The sequence below is a fragment of the Carcharodon carcharias genome, chromosome 27 (assembly GCF_017639515.1).
Source record: "Carcharodon carcharias isolate sCarCar2 chromosome 27, sCarCar2.pri, whole genome shotgun sequence".
Classification (NCBI taxonomy): domain Eukaryota; kingdom Metazoa; phylum Chordata; class Chondrichthyes; order Lamniformes; family Lamnidae; genus Carcharodon; species Carcharodon carcharias.
The window spans coordinates 11,960,845-11,969,508 of NC_054493.1; the positions used below are offsets into that span (position 1 = coordinate 11,960,845).

Below are 8,664 nucleotides of genomic sequence, written 5' to 3' on the forward strand. Positions count from 1 at the left end.
TCACCCCACACAAATAGAAATACTTTCTCTACCCTATCAAAAAACCCTTTCATCGTCTTAATCAGGTCACCCCTCAGCTTTCTCATTCCTAGAGAAAAGGGCCCCAACCAGTTCAGTCCTTCCTGAGAGTTATAACCTCTCGGATTTTGGCAGTGTAGGAAATGCAGAATAGATGAAGAATAGCCTCCTTCGGTGCTATGAAGACCTGAGAAGATCGGGAAAAGGGGTTTAATTTCACTCCACTTGGTGGAAACTGCATAGCAACAGACTTAAAATGGTAGCGGACAACTTGCTTCTCCAGCCCTTTTGGCACTGGGTGGCAGGGCTGTGACAGGAAGAATTAAAAAAGAGGCATATTATCTAAATGGTAAGAGATTGCAGGGCTCTGAGACGCAGAGGGATCTGGGTGTCCTTGTGCAAAAGGCTAATAGCAGGTACATCAAATAATTAGGAAGGCTAATAGAATGCAATCATTTATTGCGAGGGGAATTGATTATAGGGAGGTTACGCTTCAGTTCTCCGGGGCACTGGTGAGACTGTATCTGGAGTACTGTGTACAGTATTGGTCACCTCATTTAAGGAAAGGTGTCAATGCTTTAGAAGCAGTTCAGAGGATGTTTACCAGGCTAATACCAGGAATGGGTGGGTTGTCTTATGAGGAAAGGTTGGACAGGTTAGGCTCATATCCCCTGGAATTTAGATGAGTAAGAGGTGACTTGATTGAAACATTTAAGATCCTGAGGGGTCTTGACAGGGTGGATTTGGAGAGGATGTTTCCTCTTGTGGGAGAATCTAGAACGAGGGGTCACTGTTTAAAAATAAGGGGTCGCTTATTTAAGACAGAGATGGGGAGAATTTTTTCTCTCAGAGGGTCGTGAGTCTTTGGATCTCTCTTCTTCAAAAGGCAGTCGATGCAGAGTCTTTGAATATTTCTAAGGCAGAGCTAGATAGATTCTTAGTTAACAAGGGGTTGAAAGGTTACAATCGGGGGTAGGCAGGAATGTAGGGTTGAGGTTACAATCAGGTCAGCCATGATCTTATTGAATGGTGGAACAGGCTTAAGGGGCCAAGTGGCCGACTCCTGCTCCTAATTCATAATTTGCGATGTGTCCATCTGAATTCATACACATCAGGGTTCCAATGGGGTACATGATACACGTGTGCCAATGTCACTGGAGTGCCCTCTGGGCTGCAAAAGATAGCTAGACTCTTCCTCCCTCTCTTCACTGCCCCCTCCCCACCCCACCCCCACCTCCCTCCTCAGGCCTTTACCCACCACCCTCCCTCCTTCCTCCATTACTTTCCCTGGGCTCCATAGTTTTGGAGGAGTGGGGCCAGCGAGACCCAACAGCCAGTGAGAGGCCCTTTCATGACTCCAGGTTCTCCAGATGTGCATTGACAAGGTTTCCGCTGCCCCACCCCCCTCCCCCACCTCCTCCCAGCAGCTCGATAGAGAATGGGACCCTCCCACGAGAGAGACTGTCCCGCTTGTGATCCTGGTTGGAAATGGTGGGAAACTGCAAAATATTGAGATGCAGAGGGACCTGAGTGGCCTTGTACACGAATCACAGAAAGTCAGCATGTAGGTACAGCAAGGAACTCAAAAAGTAAATGGCAAACAGATTGGCATATAAAAGTAAAGAAGTCTTAAAATAATTATATGGATCTTTGGTGAGCTACACCCAAAGTATTGTGCACAGTTCTGGATCCCTAACCCTAACCCTACCCCTAACCCCAACCCCAACCCTAACCCCCTAACCTCATCCCTAACACCCTATCTCTAACCCTATCCCTAACCCCATCCCTAACTCTACAACCCCATCCCTAACTCCCAACTCCAGCCCTAACCCCATCCCTAAATCTCTACCCCTAACCCTAACCCCATCCCTAACTCCCTACCTCTAACCCTAACTCCCTAACCCCATCCCTAACTCCCTAACCCCATCACTAACTCCCTAACCCCATCCCTAACTCTAACTAAACTGATTCCTGGGATGAGAGGGATGTCCTGTGAGGAGAGATTGAGTAGAATGGCCCCATATTCTCTAGAATTTAGAAGAATGAGAGGTGATCTCATTGAAATGTACATAATTCTTCGGGTGTTTAACACTGTCGATTCTGGGAGGCTGTTAACCACCACCACCCTGGCTGGGGAGTCTGGAACAATGGTGGGGGTCACAGTCTTAGGATAAGAGGTCAGCCATTTTGGACTCAGATGAGGAGAAATTTCTTCACTCAGAGGGTTGTGAATCTTTGGAATTCTCTATCCCAGAGAGCTATGGATGCTCCGTCATTGGGTATACTCAAGACTCAGATTGATAGATTTTTGGGCACTGAGGGTAGGAAAGTGGAGTTGAAGTAGAAGATCAGCCATGATCTTAAAGAATGGGTGAGACAGGCTCGAGAGGCCGAATGGCCTCCTCCTGCTCCTATTTGTCTGGTTGTTTGCTCGTTCTTGGGAGTGCTGTGTACCTTTTTCCGATTGGATCAATGGATCCTCATCCTCAACCTCCCTTAGTTGCCATGGCTACAGGAGTAGGCCATTTGGCCTATTGAACTTACTTCCCTGCTTCACTCACCACCTATTTTGGAGTTTTTTTAAAGACCGTCCGGCTCATCAACAGCTCTAACCTGTTTCTTGTCCACCCCTTGCAGCTACACAGCGGTTGCCATGCCAATGCTCTACAATACCTGCTGCAGCTCCAAGCAGAGAGTCACGTTGATGATAACCATGGTCTGGGTGCTGTCCGTCGCCTTCTTATGCCCGTTGCTCTTCGGGCTAAAAAACCACCCTGGTAAGCTGTGCCCATCATGAACCCTTCTTTCACCTTTTATTCCTCTATTGTCTCCTTCTATGGTGAGGGAGGGGCATGAAAATTCTTACAACAATCCCAGGGATTGGGGATTTCAGTTATATGGAGAGACTGGAGCAGCTGGGATTGTTCTCCTTAGAGCAGAGAAGGTTCAAAGGGAGATTTAATTGAGGCATGCAAAATCATGATAGGTTTTGACAGAGTAAATAAGGAGAAAGTGTTTCCAGTGGCAGGAGGGCCAGTAACCAGGGGACCACAGATTGAAGAGAATTGGGAAAAGAACCAGAGGGGGAGATGAGGAGAATTTATACTCCACACAAGCCCCCTCCCACCCCCTCTTTATCTCCCCCATCACCATTTCCTTCTATTCCTTTCTCCCTCATGTGTTTATCCAGCTTCCACCTTAAATACATCAATAATATTCACCTCAACTATTACCTGTGGGAGTGAGTTCCACATTCTCCCCACTCTCTGGGTGAAGAAGTTTCTCCTGAATTCCCCATTGGATTTACTAGTTGTTGTACTACGCTGATAGTGCTGGTATCCCACCACTGCCAACCATGTTGTATTATGGTGCGCGGTGGTGTCTCAACCATGAGACCTTGAGACTTATAGATTTAAACATGAACAATTTATCTATTTACAGATCTCAGGTTACTGTCATGTGTGGCACTGCTACCTCTATGCAGGTTCCAGAGTGTTCTCTCTAGACTGTTCTCTCAGTCTGTTACCATGTGACTTTATACATCATACCGTGGGTGGTGCTATTCTCCAGTCCCTCTCTAACCCTTACTCTGCTGAGCACCTTTACATTACAGTGGCATGCAGGCACATACAACACTAGTGACTATCTTATTTTGATGGCCATTCAGTTCTGGTCTCCTACCCGCCTTACCCTCCCCCACCCCACCCCACCCCAAAAGTGGAAACAACTTCTCTAGGCTCACCCTGTCAAAACTTTTTCATAGTTTTAAAGGCTTCTATCAGGTCACCCCTCAGCCTTCTCTTTTCTAGAGGAAAGAGCCTCAGCCTGTTCAGTCTTGTCTGGTAATTATAAGCTTGTACTTCGAGTGCCATCTTTGTGAACCTTTAGTTACATCTTCTCCAGTGACTCAATGAGAGTTTTTGCAATTATGGAGACCAGGAATGTGCTCTGTCCTCTTCTAGATAAAAGGAACGAGACCATCTGTGCCATCATGAACCTTCTTTTATCTTATATTCTTCTATTGTCTCCTTCTACATTCCCTTTATCATGACACTGTTAGTTTATATCCAGATCTATGCCATGCTGAGATGGAGGAGGAAGCACCTCACCAAGTCACTCACTAACCTGACTTGGAAATACATCGGCCATTCCTTCACTGTCGCTGTGTCAAAATCCTGGAGCTCCCTCCCTAACAGCACTGTGGGAGTACCTACACTGCATGGACTGCAACAGTTCAAGAAGGCAGCTCAACCCCATCTTTTCAAGGGGCAATTAGGGATGGGCAACAAACGCTGGCCCAGCCGGCGAAGCCCACATCCCATGAATGAATAAATTTTTTAAAAATGCAATACTTAAGTCAGTAATTTTGAAAGGATTTTTGCCCTATTTAATGGATAATCTCTCAATTCAAATTGTAAACAATGGATTTTCTTTATGGCCAATATGAAGTATTTGTATCCATGTTCGTGCCTACACTGTTGCCAGGGTCGATAATTCCATTTTTTGTTTTATTTAGTTTCAGAATTAGTGCACACACCTGGAGGATGTCAAACTTTGCACTTTAATGGTCCAATCAAACGGGAGCACCAGTGTGAGTAAAAAGAAATTGGTAAGACCTCATCTGGAGACATCAGAATCCTCGGAGCTGATTGACAATTTCCTAGTTCAATTTGAGTGGCCAAAATTCCCATTGTCACTAAGATCACCAAACATTCCAAAGGTCATTGATCAACTCTCTTCTCATTCGCTGCCATTGCACGGAATCTCAATGGACCCAAACTTCTTCCCAATCACTCCCATTGTACACAATCCCAATGGAACAAGCCCCTTCTCCTTCACTCCTATTGTGCAGGATGTCAATAGATCGATCCATTCCCATCACACAGAACCCCAATTCCTTTCACTTCCATGGGGACATTGGAGAAGTTGGGATTGTTCTCCTTAGAGCAGAGAAGGTTCATAGAGAGATTTAATTGAGGTGGGCGAAATCATGAGGGGTTCGGATAGAGTAAATAAGGAGAAACTGTTTCCTGTGGCAGGAGGGTCGGTAACCAGAGGGACACAGATTGAAGAGAATCAGTAAAAGAAAGAGGGGGAGATGAGGAGAATTTTTTTTCTTTTTACACAGTGAGTTGCTGTGATCTGGAAGGTGCTGCCTGAAGGGGCAGTGGAAGCAGATTCAGTAGGAACTTTCAAAAGGGGAACTGGATAAATATTCGAAGGGGAAAAATTTGCTGGGCTGTTGGGCAAAGAGCGGGCGGAAGTGTGGGACTAATTAGAAAGCTCTTTCAAAGAACCATCAGAGGCTCGATGGGCTTAATGGCCTTCTGTGCAGTATGATTCTGTGAACAAGTTAACTGCCCACACCCCATGTATAAAATGGTGACTTGGAGACAAGGGCCCTTTGTCATTTCCTTCCTTGTCCTCTCCTGTGGTTTGTGTGTGCTCTGGTCTGTGCTATTGGCTGTTGATAACACCCATTTTCTCTTCTTTTTGGCATCCTAGACACTGGTACGAGAAGCAATCCCTCACAGTGAGGGAGCCCGGTTTGTGGGGCCTCCTGAGAGGTCAGGACCAACAGGAACTCTGCTGGCTTTCCAGCTCGGGACCACTTCCAGGTCCTGCCTGATGGCTGGTAAATGGAAGGCCCCTTCCTCCATCGAGGTACCAATGGACCCTGAATGCGATGTCCAAGCAGGGTTCTTCAGGCAAAGTGCTTTTGAGGTGCGGAGGGTGTCGGACGAGAAACAGGTGCCAATGGCCAAATCAGCAGTGAAAGCAAACTGTCCCACCAGAAGTAGAAGAAAGCAACACATGTTGGCAGCTGTCTTAGTCTATTTTGCTAGTCTGTTCTAGACTCACCTATGTTCCAACTAGTCACAATGATCTGGAACAATAGCCCAAGATCCACAGTCTCAGTGGTTTTGAACAATGTGTTAGGTGCTATTGTGTCACAATGATCGAGAATAGGCAAACATTTATCAGTTCTTACAATGATCTAGAACAACAGACCGAGTTCTATGTGGTTACAACTATCTAGAACAATAGACGAGGTTCCATTGTGTCTCAAAGATAAAAACAAAAAAACTGCGGATGCTGGAAATCCAAAACAAAAACAGAATTACCTGGAAAAACTCAGCAGGTCTGGCAGCATCGGCGGAGAAGAAAAGAGTTGACGTTTCGAGTCCTCATGACCCTTCGACAGAACTGTTCTGTCGAAGGGTCATGAGGACTCGAAACGTCAACTCTTTTCTTCTCCGCCGATGCTGCCAGACCTGCTGAGTTTTTCCAGGTAATTCTGTTTTTGTTTTCCATTGTGTCTCAATGATTTAGAAGAACAGGATAGATTCCATGGATCTTGCAATGATCTTGGACTGTAGGCTAAATTACATGCTCTATAACTGTGGACTAACTTCCATAGTCTTGAAATGATCGAGAAAATAGGCAAAGTTGCCTTGTGGCACAGTGATCTAGAACCATAGGTTAAGTTGCATTGTAGCACAATGATTTTGATCAACAGTCCAAGTTCTATGGGTTTTGCTGTAATCTAGAATAGGTTGCATTCCACCAGACCACAACGTTTTAGAGCAATAGGCCAAGCTGCACGGAAATGTAATGATCTAGACTAATTGGCTGTGTATGGTGTTACTATACTCTCAGTAGATTAGTCTGAGTCCTAGAGTGTTACAATGATCTAGAACAATAGGCTAAGTTGTATGGAATCGCTATGTTCTAGGATTGTATTCTATACCAATGATACTAAATTTATAAGCTTGTGTGCCAGGAATGTAATGTGAATTTTATCAAAAAAGTAGCAACTGCAAGCAATTAATGGAGCCCTGTTGCCATATGGTTGAGGAGCTCTGAGTGGGGTAGGAACCCTTTTGCGAGTCACTGCATTGCGATGACAAATGGACAGGTGCATTGATGACTCTTTTCCTCTCTCTCTCTGTCGGATTGGCAGGCGTCTTCATCATCTGTTGGCTGCCATTTTTCATCACTCATATCCTGAACGTCCACTGCCAGAGGTGCTACATCCCGCCGGCACTCTACAGCACCTGTGGCTGGCTGGGTTATGTCATCAACCCAATCATCTACACAACCTTCAATGTGGCGTTCTGCAAAGCCTTCATGAAGACCTTGCATTGCTGACTCTGGAACAGGGAATGACTCTGGAACAGGGACTGATGCACAGTCGCTGGCAACTGATAGCCAAGCGGACCAGACCATGAAACTTGCAACTGATGTCTCCACATGAGAGACATGGGCTTTTAAGGATCCCAGACTATAAACACCTTATCTCTGCAGTCTTCACCACACCATAACAGGAAGCCAGAATGTTCCCTTCCTGCCAAAGATGGAGGAACATGAGTGCACCACACACTGGCACTTTCTGAACGCGACAATAAAAGGATGAGTGCTCACACCACAATCTTATGTAGTTTACATACAGTCTCCCTACACCTAAACACCTTCCATCACCACCTGCTCTGAGTTTAGTTGTTGCGTTCCTTACTGAAGTTCCCACTTCCTGGCACCCAAGCTAGTATCCTCAGAATTAAACGCAACCCTTGATCATTGTGCCACCACGAAATGTAACGTATGGGTCATGTGCAGATGAGCAGAAAGACATTAGCCCAAACCTAAAGGTGGCAGGTCCCTTATTTTCCATTCATTCATGGCTGGCATTTATTGCCCCTCCCTCATTTCCCCTTGAGAAGATGATGCGGATTTGCCTTCTTGAATACCACTGAGTGGCTTGCTGGGCCATTGCAGAGGGCAGCTAGGAGTCAACCACATTGCTGTGGTTCTGGATTCACATTCAGGCCAGACCGGGTAAGGATGGCAGATTTCCTTCCCTAAAGGGCATTAGTGAACCAGATGGGTATTTACAACAAGAATGATAGTATCATGATCACTGTAACTCACTTTTACTTCCAGATTTATTTAACGAACCTAATTTAAATTCCTTCCTGCCACAGTGGGATTTGAACTCACATCTCTTGATTATTAGTCCAGTGACATGACAACAAGGCTACTGTTCAACTCAGTGGAGTTGATAAAGTGGTAATAAAAGCATATGGGTTCCTTGAGTTTATAAATAGAGGCACAGAATATAAGAGCAATATTATTGTACTAGAACTTGCATGACTGTTCTTTCAGAGAGCCAGCACAGTCACAATGGGCCAAATGGCCATCTTCTGTGCTCTAATTTAATAGCAACGCAAGCCTTTTCTTCTCCTTAATCCACTCTTTGACAGACGTAATGTCTTGAAGCAGTGAATATGCTGAGAAATATACGCAATTATCCTGATTCCCGTTTGGGTAGAGATGTGACCTCTGTCCTTGTCTCACTTTACAGATTGTGATGGAAAGCTCAAATCTTTATAGACCTCTAATGCACACTGTGCTAGATGACTCAGCAAAGCTGTCCAAGAAAAGAGATGGTGCCTGAAAAAATGCCACTTGCCAATCTGTCCACCATCAAGTTAGAATTTGAGACAATAAACGATCACTTTTTTAAAAAAATTTGTTCGCAGGATGTGGGCTTCGTTGGCTGGGCCAGCATTTATTGCCCATCCCTAATTGCCCCTTGAGAAGGTGGTGATGAGCTGCCTTCTTGAACCGCTGCAGTCCATGTGGTGT

At 45.4% G+C, this 8,664-nt stretch overlaps 1 pseudogene; it reads left to right on the forward strand.

Annotated features, from left to right (window-relative positions):
- Positions 1-7,170, forward strand: part of LOC121270258 — a 35,103-nt pseudogene extending 27,933 nt beyond the window's left edge.
- The last annotated feature ends 1,494 nt before the right edge of the window (positions 7,171-8,664 follow it).